Source organism: Ambystoma mexicanum, chromosome 11 (genome assembly GCF_040938575.1).
Source record: "Ambystoma mexicanum isolate Mex_15411 chromosome 11, UKY_AmexF1_1, whole genome shotgun sequence".
In the NCBI taxonomy this organism is placed as follows: Eukaryota; Metazoa; Chordata; class Amphibia; order Caudata; family Ambystomatidae; genus Ambystoma; species Ambystoma mexicanum.
This window is the reverse complement of record NC_090934.1, coordinates 223,971,901-223,985,085: the sequence shown is the minus strand read 5'-3', so window position 1 is coordinate 223,985,085 and position 13,185 is coordinate 223,971,901. Positions and strand designations below refer to the sequence as shown.

At 44.7% G+C, this 13,185-nt stretch overlaps 1 long non-coding RNA gene across 11 annotated transcripts in view; it reads left to right on the top strand.

Annotated features, from left to right (window-relative positions):
- Positions 1-9,017, top strand: part of LOC138503294 (uncharacterized) — a 311,300-nt gene extending 302,283 nt beyond the window's left edge. For all 11 annotated transcript variants that reach the window (XR_011279604.1, XR_011279607.1, XR_011279605.1 and 8 more), the window contains one exon: positions 8,028-9,017. This is a non-coding gene — a long non-coding RNA (uncharacterized lncRNA). The remainder of the gene's footprint in view (positions 1-8,027) is intronic.
- The last annotated feature ends 4,168 nt before the right edge of the window (positions 9,018-13,185 follow it).

Below are 13,185 nucleotides of genomic sequence, written 5' to 3'. Positions count from 1 at the left end.
CTTCTTGCTAAACCCCTCCAAAACTGAAATCATGGTATGTGGCAACACCAAATTTCTTCCACATCTGCTACCCTGGCCATCTGCCATGGGCAACTCGCCGACACCCTCTAATTCAGTAAAAAACCTTGGATGCACCCTAGACTCAGACCTAACCCTCTTGCGCCAAGTCAACAACGTCTCAAAGTCCTGCCACTACCACCTTAAAACTCTTAGGCACATTTTTCCATACCTCTCCTTTCCCAACAGACTCTCTGCGGTCCAATCAATTGTTATGTCAAGACTGGACTATGCTAACCCCCCTCTGCCTCTGAATCCACGTGTACCAACTGACTAAACTACAAAGAGCACAAAACGCTGCAGCCAAACTACTACTTGCGCTTGGCCCAAGAGACCACATCTCCCCAGCCCTAAAAACTCTACACTGCTCCCGGTTGCCCATACGGTGACCTTCAAAACCTTATGCATCTCTCACCAAGCAATACATAAAACCGAACCTCAATTTCTTCAAGACAAACTAAAACCCATCACCCTGCACATACTCTAAGATCAAGCTCTGCCAGCCTCCTACTCATAGCAACAACAAACTCAGTCAGGTTAGGTGGATCATCATTCTCAGCCCTGGCCCCCCCTCTGTGGAACGCACTGCCACCCGACATCCGACTCAACGAGGACCACATGTCTTTCCGCAAATAACTGAAAATATGGCTCTTCCCCTAAAATCGACTCTTAACTCAAACTGGATAACAGCAATTCAATGACATTAGCCCAAACTCCTAGATCATAAATAACAATCCAGCATCATGATCCGAGCGAGAAATCGAAAACTAATACCCGCTAATGTAAATTAAAACGGACAAACAGAATAGAACGAGTAAAGTGGATGAAAGCAGTGAAGTGGATGAAAAGAATAAATTGTTTGAAAGCAGTAAAGTGGTTGGAATTAATGAAATTGATGAAATAAATGTAATGAACGAGAGGAACAAAGTGGACGTGAGGAATAAAGTGGACGAGAGGATGGAAAAAATGAATACATGATACGGATGAGTGTACAGAATGCAATGAACGAGAGGAACAAAGTGGACGTGAGGAATAAAGTGGACGAGAGGCTCGAAAAGATTAATACATGATACGGATGAGTGCACAGAATGCATGGAACAGATAGAGTGCATGCAACGGATAGATGGCATGGAATGTAAGAGTGCATGGAACAAACGGAACAAATGGAATAGACACATCAAGTGCATGAGATGGATGTAGCGCATGGGACGGATGGAGTACATCGGACGGATCGAGTGCGTGTGACGAATGACGTGGGTTGAACTGATAATGCAGGATGAACGGATGAAGTGAGTGGAGCGGATGTATATAATATGGAGCGGATGTATAGTGTGGAGCGGATGTAGGGTGTGGAGCAGATGTAGGGTGTGGAGCGGATGCAGGGTGTGGAGCGGGTGTGGAATGGGTTCAGGGTGTGGAGCGGATGCAGGGTGGGGAGAGGGTGCAGGGTGTGGAGCGGGTGCAGGGTGTGGAGTAGCCGATTGATCAGTGGAAGTATGTGGATGGAAAGGGTGAAGTATGTGGATGGAACGGGTGAAGTATGTGGGTGGAAAAGATGAAGTATGTGGGTAGAACGGGTGAAGTATGTGGGAGGAACGGGTGAAATATGTGGATAGAATTGGTGACGTATGTGGATAGGACTGGTGAAGTATGTGGATGAAAAAGAAGAAGTATGTGGATGGAACAGAAGATGTATGTGGATGGAACGGGTGAAGTATGTCATGGAACGGGTGAAGTATGTGGATGGAACGAATGAAGTGGGTGGAACGGAACAGGTGAAGTGGGTGAAACGGGTGAAGTGGGTGGGTGGGTGTAACGGGTGGAGTGGGTGGATGGAACAGGTGAAATGGGTGGATGGAACGGGTTAAGTGGGTGGATGGAACGGGTGAAGTGAGTGGAAGGAACGGGTGAAGTATGTGGATGGAACGGGTGAAGTGGGTGGAACAGACGATGCTTGTAGAACGGATAAGGTGGGCAGAACTGGTGAAGTGGGTGAAACAGATAATGCTTTTAGAACGCATAAGGTGGATAAAACGGGTGAAGTGGGTGAAACAGGTGACGCTTGTAGAACAGAACGGATAAGGTGGGTTAAACGGGTGAAGTGGGTGAAACAGATGATGCTTGTAGAACGGATTAGATAGGTAGAACGGATGAAATGGGTAGAACAGATGATGCCTGTAGAACGGATAAGGTGGGTAGAACGGATGAAATGGGTAGACCGGATGATGAAGGGGTAACATCCATAGACCGGACGAAGTGCATGGATCAGAAGGAATACACAGAACTGATCGAACAGATAAAGGGCATAGAACTGAGCAACTAAATGCAATGGATGGAATGCACGGAACAGATAGAGGGCACGGAATAGACACTGTACAAAAATGGTTAGAGTGCATGGAACGGTTAGAGTGCATGGAATGGTTTGAGTGAATGGAACGGTTTGAGTGCACAGAATGGTCTTAGTGCATAGAATCCTCTGAGTGCATGGAATGGTCTGAGTGCATGGAATGGTCTGAGTGCATGGAATGGTTGAGTGCATGGAACGGTTGGAGTGCATGGAACGGTTGGAGTGCATGGAAAGGTTGGTGTGCATGGAAAGATTGGAGTGCGCTCGACCACAAGCACCTAATGTAAACCACCATATCACATCTCCACGCTTACTCTCTTCTATACACCACCACTCATCTAGAACACAACGATACTATGACACATTCGGTATAGCTGTTCTCATACCATCACCTGCCTCATACTCCCCATCATCCTAATCAAACACAGCTGGCTACACACCCGCCAGCCTAGGTGTTCTCCTCAGGCCTAACGCAGCCAGAATCGGTCTGGATAACATCATGCCAGAACGAACACATACTCATGATCTTCCAACCACCACACCTACCGCTAAGAAACAGCTATCATACGAATGCCACACCTGCTGCACACATATCCGGTGCTCACACGCATCTTATGACTCTCTCTCTCTCTCTCTCTCTCTCTACTGACTTGAACTACGGTTCCCGAGGGCGTTCAACCTACCAGCGCCTTGAGATCATACCAATGGTACAGAAGGTGCTATATAAATGCATAGTAACATAACATAACATAACAAAAGCACACGAAGGAAGACTTCTTGATCTCATGGTATGGGGCCGATGCAGATGTCAGTGCTGGCAATTCTGCATTGTAATACGAAATGTAGTGGCAGGACCTCTGGGCCATGGTCTATTGCCAAAGCAATGGTTTTGTGTAATTGTCCTAGGTGAGAGTTACCAGTGGCCCATAAAATGTCTCCATTCCCTCTGACCTTGTAGAGCCCGGCAGGGAAGCCCACAAGGCCTGGATTCAGTAATGGTACCCGATCTCTGAAAAGCGTGCCCTATTGGAAATATTTTATTAGATAAAAAAGCAATTGCCTAAAAAATAACATGCTAATGGTTCTTGCTTCACATACATTTTCCATTCACCATAAAGACAGCAGACACCCCCGGCTGTCCCATGTCACCCATCTCAATTCAGTATTGGCTTCCTTATCCATTTTAGCTGACAAGTTTTTAAAAGTGTTAGTCGAGAACACGTCCTATTTCCTCCAGGATACTATGCATGGCGTTGCCATCATTGAGGGTGTGCCTTCCAGCTGCAATGGGCATTGAGCCCCTTTATATGAGTATACCCCACCCTGCATCCCTCAATACTCTTGAATTGGTTGCCGATAGTCAGCAACCACTCCAGGGCAGGTCCAGAAATGATCTTGCCTAACTTACAGGGAATGATCTAACAAAATAGGTTTTTATAATTAAATCCATTGTTATTGGCAATACAAGTGCTATGGATGGGCACCATGTTCGGACCGGCCTTTTATACGAGGCAGATTACAAATCCAGATTTTTCATTAACTTCATCAGCCAATGTGACCACAACACCCTCTTCTGAGTCCTGCAAGAGATGCATAGACAACATGTGGATGATTTCCATACATGTAAGTCATGGTTGCAAACTCATGATGCCAACATTGCGTGCACACCATTTTATAGTACTTCATAATTGAGTTTCCTGGATCTGACCATTAAACATTGCAATGGTTTTTGTCTGTCACCCCTGCTTCATTACACCAGTAATCATCCATAGACCCTCAAGCCGGATCTGCGCATTGCCCCCTGCCCCCACCCCAGGTACAACAAGGAAAAGCAAAAAAACAAGGCCAAAAAATGTGACAATGACACAAAAAGCAAAAAATGTTCAAATGAAAATTTACCAGATCCAAGGTAAAGGTAAAGAATGCAAGAGCAAAATATATTTATTATTTTAAATGCACGGTTATTGTGTAAAATGAAATAATATAAAACATAATTTGTAACAGCCTTAAACTCATACAGAATCTGTGAGCCATCTTAGACGGGTTCACCGGATTTTTGTAGCAGTGCTTGAAATCATTATCCATGGCGCTACACTTGATGTTAGGTTCTTCCTTTCATGGATGTGTTGAAATTCACATTTGTCAGGAGGCTTCTAAAAGAACTCAGCTGAAGAGGCTAATTTTGCCTGAACTGAATCTCACCAAGTTTGCAAACGGTCTGTTCTTGTTTTTGAAAAATGCAAACTAAAATGTGGAATAATATAATAACACTTAGACCGTAGCACTGGGAAGGAAAATAGAGAAAAGGGAAGCAGAAGTGTTAGACAGAAGTGAAAAGAAAATGCTGACCTTAAAACAGACACAGCAAGATCAGGTCAATGTTTACGTTCATTGTATGTGATGCTGAAGTCAATTACTGCAGACATTTGCCCAAGGGGCACATTGTGGCCAGAGGTTTCCTATGGCAAAGACCTGTAGGACAATGGAATATACAAGGGTACAGTTTGACCAGGAGATTGTCCAGAAGGTGCATATTGCACCAGATGTTGACCACAGTGGTTATGCTCAGCAGAAGGTAATCCTGGATGCATATATTGGACATGAGGTTGCCAGGAGTATGAATGTTTGGTAGGAGGAGTCAGTGGATATAATGTGCATGTTGCACAGGAGCCCATGTCTGTGCATGCTGGATGGGAAGTTGCACTCAATTGCATGATGTGTAGGTGGTATCCATAGATGTGTATGTTGACAGGGAGTTGCTTAGCTATGTGCCTATTGGGAAGAAGGTGGCCCTAGTAGAGTATGTTAGACTTGATGTTGCACACTGTGCATGTTCATTAAGGGTTATAGCTCCAGTGTGTAGGTTGGGCAGGGATTTGTCCAAAAAATGAAAAGTGTCTACTGGGTAGGAGGTATCGCTAGGTGTGCGTGATGGGGAGGGGGTTGCCCACTGTGTACACATCATTGCAGAGGGTTCACTGGATGTTCTGGCTGAGGAGGAAGTTGCCCACAATCTGCTTGCTCTCTACATGTGTAGTTTAGACACAAATTTGGCCACAGTGTACCTATTGGGTAGGAGTTGTCCCTAGCTGTGTATTTTGGAGAGGAATTCAGCCCATTGGGTGCATGCTATGAGTAGTTACTCCTAGGTATATTTGTTGACGGAAAGCTGCCCACAGTTGATGTGTTCCTACTGGGTAGCAGACATCCCAACCTAGGTGTGTATATTGGACAGGAGCTTGCCCTCGGTGTGCCTGTTAGGTGGCAGCTGTGATGGTTGTATGCTGGGTAGATTGTATGTATCCCTTTATGGCACTGATAAAATGTCACACAGAGTGTCACAGAAAAGAAATGGAAATGTCATACAACAGTGCAATGATCCATCATCGCTGGTGTCAAAAGTGGCGATGAGGTTGTTTCCCATCATGTCATGGAGAGAGGAACGATATGATTTTTAGCAAAATGGTGCCAATACTGTAATCACTCAGCCATAGCCTTTTATGCTGGTTTATACTGTGCACTGATTTATGTGTCGATTCATTGCTCTTCCTCAGAGAATCTACAACCCTCAGCTTCTTGCTAACAATAGTAGTTACAATGTTTTGATGACTTGGATGGAGGCTCCTTTCCTGTACACATGGTGGGACCAACCTAGATCTTACATTGATGGTGGGGTGGAGTAAGGAGGCTGACGAAAAGTCATCATTTTTGGTTATAAACCTTTATTAAATGAGATAAGAAACCTATCTCTGCCTACTTCTAGACGAGGGGTTTCCCTACCTCAACCTAGAATAACTTGGTTGCTCGTCAGGATGTAAGCAAAATAAATGAATATACCGTCCTCAGTCCAAATTAACTACTCTATCCCTGCCACTACAGAAGTAAACCAAAAAGCATTCAATAAAGTTCCTGATCAACCACCGAACGAATGACTCCCTTCCCCTGGTGAAGTACTTCAGTCTCAGGTTGAATCAATAGAAGTCTCTGGCAATAGGGTCTGATTTACCAATTTAAACCTAGACTAGGAGAATGACTACTTTCTCCTGGTCTGTCTGGAAAAGTTCAGTAAACTAGTTCTTGGTGGTTCTTCTCATAGGTTTTACAAGGTCTCTTTAGTTCTTCCCATGAACTTTCAAACAATATTGTCAAGACCTGATTCGCTTCTCTCCTGATTGACAATACTCCATTACTTTCAACCAGTTCTTTATCCTTCAGATATCTCTTACATACTTTAAACTTCTTACTGTGACGAAGGAGCTCACTCCCGAGGCACTCTTGTACTTTAGAGCTTTTTCTTTTCACACTGCTGTGACGAGGGAGATTATTCCTGAGTGCTTCTTGACTCTGTGCTCTCTGGGTATCACTACTATAATTAGTTGCTGTAGCTTTACCGGTTCTTCCCGGGATCATTGCTTGGGGTGTCTTCTGCACGTGTCATCTGCGTTCACTTCTGCAGCCTCCTTTTTGTCAGTGCCGAACCTCGGATCCGTAGCATCAATCTTGGTGTTGCTAATGGACCACACGGGCCACCTCCTAGAGGTCACGCCACCACCAGGTTTCTTGCATTCCAGCAGCAAGTCGGTCGCATACTGGAACGCACAAGTTCTTCCAGATTCCTCTCGTCCAGGGACCGGCTATCTCCCTGGGTTCAGTTTGCCATGGGTTTGGATTTCCCGGGTAATGAAGGACAGATGCCATCTTCCCTCGCTGCACTTCCTGCTTCTTCCTTTTAGTCTGTTCTCAGTTTCTACTTTATACAGCTGAGCCTGCCCCAACGTAACGTCAGAGCTGTTAACCAATAGCTTTGATGTAATCCTTGAGCCTATTTGGAACTACCGTGTCACACCTTGTCACAGTTCCTGGTTAATTCCCCCCATGGGTGATCTGTATGTTTCTTTATTTCTTCTTCCTCTCAGTACTATGAGGATTTACAGATGAGACAGCAGAAACTTCACAATAACACACAGTATTATCCTCTAGTGAAGAAAAGGAAGGAGTCAAAAATGGGAAGGCTTCTGGGGATAAAGATTTATGGAGATCTTTCCCTACACGTGAGTTCCCATGCCCAGGAAGGGAGGCCCTGCCTATGAGGTCCTCGATCTTTTTACCACCCATAAGGGGGATTATTTGGTAGAGGCTTCACCTCCATAGCCTCATAGGGAAGTGTTACTCTATGGGAAGAAGTGACAGGATCTGGTGAATCATCACAATACCAGGTTCCTAAGACCCTCCCCTGTCCAACACAAATGTGGTGCCTTTGGAAGAAGCAAACATTCCCCAAAATTCCTCTTATTTTTCCTTCTCTCCAGAACTTTGATGCCCTTGCTTATTTCGTTATGCCCATCAATGGGGTCTTCCAGGGTTTGGTGCTGAGTTTCAGGGATTCTACACCAATGTTGGGGTCTAATTTTCAGAGGTGATTATCTCAGGGTCGTCCATATGTTCTGACAGTATGTCTGATCTTTTTAAATGTATGCTTAACTTAAGTATTATGCTCTAATTTCCCTCCCTATACACTAACCATGTGTATAAATGTGCTGGATACATTAAGAAATATAATTATCTACTGTAGGATAACAAGATGGATCTGCTGTCCCTTGACCCTCTCTTATCTCATCCACAGGGGACTCTTTGTCACAGCACAGAGGGAAGCCATTCTCCACCTTGACCAGGACAGTGATAACATGGAGCAGAACTGTGCCGAGGTCGTACAGGGTGCCTGGTGGTATTACAGCTGCTTCCGCTCCAACCTGAATGGGCGGTATGCCATCAACGGCAAGGAGGTCCACCAATACGGAGTCGACTGGGCTACAGGAAAAGGCATTGGCATGTCATACAAGGGCACAGAGATGAAGTTCCGCTAGTACAGAAACTTGATGTTCTAGTCGTTTGTGGGTTGCAGGAAGTCTTTGGAGTGAATTTATATAGGGACCCTTCCATACATTTCTTTGATTGTTGATGCTTTTACTGATTTATCAGATATTCGATTTCGGCTTGAACAAATGTCCAAATGATGTTTGATGTTTAGTAGAATATCATATTGTATGTGTCCATTCTTATATATTTGTGTAATTGGACATTAGTTGAACAGTGCTCCAGCTGGATCTTCCTGAACCCATATCCACAGGCAGACTGGCCTATATGGTGACTCCTGTAGGCCAGTCGGCTTGCACCCTATCCCTTGGGTTATGCCATAACCAGTGGCCTGAGATCATTAGATTGAGAGTCTTTCTGGTCCGTGGCAAGGCTGGCACTTCCGAGTTAATGCCAGCATCTCGCCATGCATGGAGTAGTGGCCAGTGCACCCATGCACGACCTAAAGACCTGGACAGCCTCCTCCCAGATCACACTGGAAGTGCCACAGCCCCTGAGTACAATCAGCTGATATTTTTGCAGAAGGAACAAGGTTCAAGAATAATACCTGTGATATTACATAGCTGCATCCAATCAATCTGTGTAATCAGTAGAGCAATCAATCAATAGTCTGAAAATGCAATATTGATGTTTAAAACACACACACGTTTGAAAACCACCATCTCTGAGGAATTATATGTGGACGAAATATGTGGAAGAGTTAATTAAATGATAAAATAAACAATCAATTTCAACTACATTTTATTTGATATCTTTCCTTTGTCATGTTTTGTCCCTTGCATAATACTATGTCACTTGACAGTGAAAATGCTGTTGCTAAATTTGCCTTTTTCCGGCCTGCTGCATCATTCACAGCTTTACTTGTGGATCTTGGAAACTTTACCTTGCAATTTCCAGAATACTTCAATACTTCCCCTTTCCAGATGACTGATGGATAAACAAGATTATTCAACACTGTGCACATTCTATTAACCAGGGGTGTGGTATCCCTTACAGGAACATTTTTAGGTGTTAATGTCAACCACTGGAATACCCTCTTCCATTTCAGATACTCCAGCTATGGCAGTACACATTATTCCCAAGATCATCTTGAGACCCTTTCAAACAATATATAAAAAGAAGAAGGGTGTTGGCAGTGATTGACCTGCATGTTGTCTGCAAGTGTAACACATGGGACATTTACAAAACCTAGCAATTTAGCACAATGGGGTGCAGAGTAACTGAAGGTGAATTTCATGAAGTGAGAGATGCTGGACCTGTACATTCCATCCCACCCAGAAGGTTGCCCCATGCAAACAAGGCAACCTGCAAATGGAAGGTGGTGCTGGAGATGGGGACATGCTGCTGGCTACTCTGGCTGGCAGACAACTGGAGATGCATTTTAAAACCACATACTGCAAAACAAACAAGTGAGGCCACATTTTGTGTGAATATGCTCAATACAGAGATTACACTTTGATCAACTAGGATACTTTGTATGAGTGTTCCCGCATTTCACATTGTGGAAAAGCACAAGTAGAAAAATAAAACATAAAAAAAACATTGTTGGTGGTGTTGAGAAGAGATTTGTGGCAGTCCTACTGCAGGGTAAAGTTCTAGGGAGGCAAACTCTGCAAATGTAGTCACTTCTTGGCTCTTCGAGGGTGCAATGACTTGGACCTGAAAGGTCTTATTTCATTAGTTTCATAAATGTATCTTTAGCAGTTTCCTAACCTGAAGATAATTGTTTCCAGAGTCTGGTCGGTGTTGTAAGTGTATTCCATAGCCTCAGACCTGGCATATAGATGCATCACCCTCACTTTGGAACTAGTCATGCATTGGAAATTCTTACAAGCACCTAACAGGAGGGGAGTGGCCCACGGCTTGTACAGGGACATCATTTGATGGTAGCCAGGAGTCACACTCGTGGCCCCTGTTTCCGCCCTTGCTACCCCTGCAATCACCCTTGCTACCCCCGTCTGGGGGTGCCCCGGTGCAGTCTTCACACATTAGGGTGAAGGCTGGTTAGGGGCTTGCAGCGCGAGAAGGAATCGCTGAGTAGGGGTTGGTGCTGACCTTGACATGTGACACGTGTCACATGCCACGTTCAGCTCCAACCCCTTCTCCAGCTTCCCCGTGGCTCATATACAGGAACCAGGAAGTCCTCCAAGCTTCCTATTTGTGAGCAGCACGGACGAGCCGAGGGTGGCCTGTAGTGATGGGCCGAAAGCTGGAAAAACAGGAAAGAAGGCTTTTTTTTCAAAACAGTTTGATGTGTATTTTGAATGTGTGAAGTGCATGTCAGATGTTGGTATGTGCTATGGGTCAGTGAGTGGTGGGTGAATGAGATGAAGTGTGTGTGTGTGTGTGTGTGTGTGTGTGGGTGTGTGTGTGTGTGTGTGTGTGCGTGTGTGCGTGCGTGCGTGCGTGCGTGCGTGCGTGCGTGCGTGTGTGTGTGTGTGTGTGTGTGTGTGTGTGTGTATATATAGCATTTTTGACATATGACTGCATGTTTTACTGGTATTTTCGGGCCAACCCATGTTTATGTTTGTCATTACCTGGCTGGACTGGAATGTTGCTAGAGCCAGTCTAGCCATTGCTTACTGTGGCATGACATTTATTACTCGGCATCTTTGATAAAGCAAGCATGATAAGTAGTATTACCTTGCTAGACTGACGTTTTGGTGCAGCGCCCTGTGTATTTCTTACAGTAGCATGACATTTTATTAACTGAGCATTTATGATGAAGCAAGGAAGATAAGTGTTCTTATGGGACTAGACTGGCTTACATTGGAACCAGTTTGGACATGTGTTCTTATTGTGACATGTCACTTTTAACGGCCAAACCAACAGGAGTATTTTGTTACATAGGAGTACTGGCATATATTGGCAGAGCCAGCTTTGTGCCTTGTGGCAGTAATGATACTATAAAAAAAATCTCAAAGTGAACATGAGCATGTTCTTATATGGGAATATTAGCATATGTTGGTGGAGCCAGCATGGAAATGTATGGGCACATACAGCATGAAAATTATTTTTTATTTATCTATTTATTTAGATTCTTGATAATACCACAAAATAGCCCGAAGGCCTCACAGCGCACACAAAACCAAACAAGACGAGGACAATGAGAAGCGGAGATCAAAGAAAGAGGGACAGCTTAGTCAAGGACTAAGGTGTATTGAAGAGATGGGTCTTGTATTTATTTAACTGGCATATATTGAAGGGGACGGCATGACAATGCATTGGGAAATGCGCTTGTGCACTTTTGGTGACTTGCATCTATTGTAATTCTTTTCCATGCGTTACCCTACACCCTACAAAACCGATTGCAAACTTTCCTTCTACCCACATTTTCACAGAAAGTGTGCTGTGTAATGCACCATTCTAACCCATTATTCATAACATTTTCTCATGGGAGGGGGAAGAAGCCCCCTGACTCCTCCCAAACCTGTTTTTGTTAGTTCGGGTCCCCTCTCTATGCTCGGTCGCAATCACATATTTGTGGCAAATTGTTACACCCTCCTATAAAACAACTCACCAGCCACCACTGGTGGCTGGTATATTTTGGGACCAGGCACTGCCCCTGTCTTTCTACGCTAGGTGAAACATTTAAGCTTTGATTAAAAAACATATTTACTTCTTTCACTTGGAGTAGTGCATGCCGCTGCAGTGGCATAATCATCATCGACATTGCGCACACGTGGGGGTCTGGCCCGGGGTGTGGCGTGCCCTGTGATTTGTTAAGGAGCCTGGTGGGGGTGGCCTCAGCATGGCTCACAGGGGGACCTCCGATTTTGTGCTACGCCACTGATTGGGCGCTGCTCACCTTGAATGCATTCAAGTGTGATGTGAATGGTTGAGAAGGGCTGCAAACTCGACCAGGACCCTGCTTTGGTGCAACACCTTTTCAGAAAAGAAGCATTGGACACAGAGTCTCAGAAGTGAGAGAGCCATGCAATGACCCACCCCTCTCCACTCAAACTCCTTCTTGGAAAGTGCTTTGTGGAAGCTTCATTCACTGGCCGGTCCTGGATGGGGGTCATTGAATAACGCACCTCGCACATAGAGCTCTGTAAATCGTAAATGCACTGAGGCCCACTCTTGAGGGAAGTGAAGCCCTCACCCCCTCCCCACACCTTGTCGGTTCTTTTTTGGCTTCTTTAATACATCAATGCCACAGATAACGAGCACTTCTGTGTCCATTGATCTATAATGTTTCATACACTAGCTATAGCCTGGGTCAACTGACATCACTTCTTGTGATGTCATCGGAGGTCAAGGGCCATGGGTTTATCACTTCCGCTACCGCTAGCATTTTGGTGAATTGACGTCCCTGTGCTTGAATGGCACATGCTTAAAGGCTTTAAATACAGTAAACTGGTGGTCTAAAGCGAAAGGACATTTGTGAATAATGCAAAGTATTTAGAAGTCGTTATGGGTCACAACCAGGTGGCAATGGAAGGATTTGTATGGTACTGTGTACATAGTTTGAATGTTGCAGATAACTGTACCCATAATATTTGTGCCTTTGCAGGCATGTACAGCAGTAGTCAGGGAGACTGACTAAAATAAAATGTAAGTAGTAGGAGCAACTGGTTATTAGGCTGTCTTATTTTCTTACCTTTGATCAAAGATAAGGGGCCCAAATTCTCAAAACTAGCGTAAAAATAAAAAAGGCGCAGAGAATGCACCTTTTCTTATTAGTTTGAGACATGCATAGGTTACCTCATTCTCAATGGTGACCCGCCCAATTCTGTGGGGCTAACCGGCAGTGCAAAAGGTGCACTGGCCAGCCCCTTGCTTACGATAAAATCGTGAGTACCAGGTTCCGAGACTAATGTATGACTGCTCCCAGCGCCCACATGGGTTTTGGAAGCGCGTTTCACAATAACAGGCCCCTAAAGAATTTCTATCCCTGTTTGAGG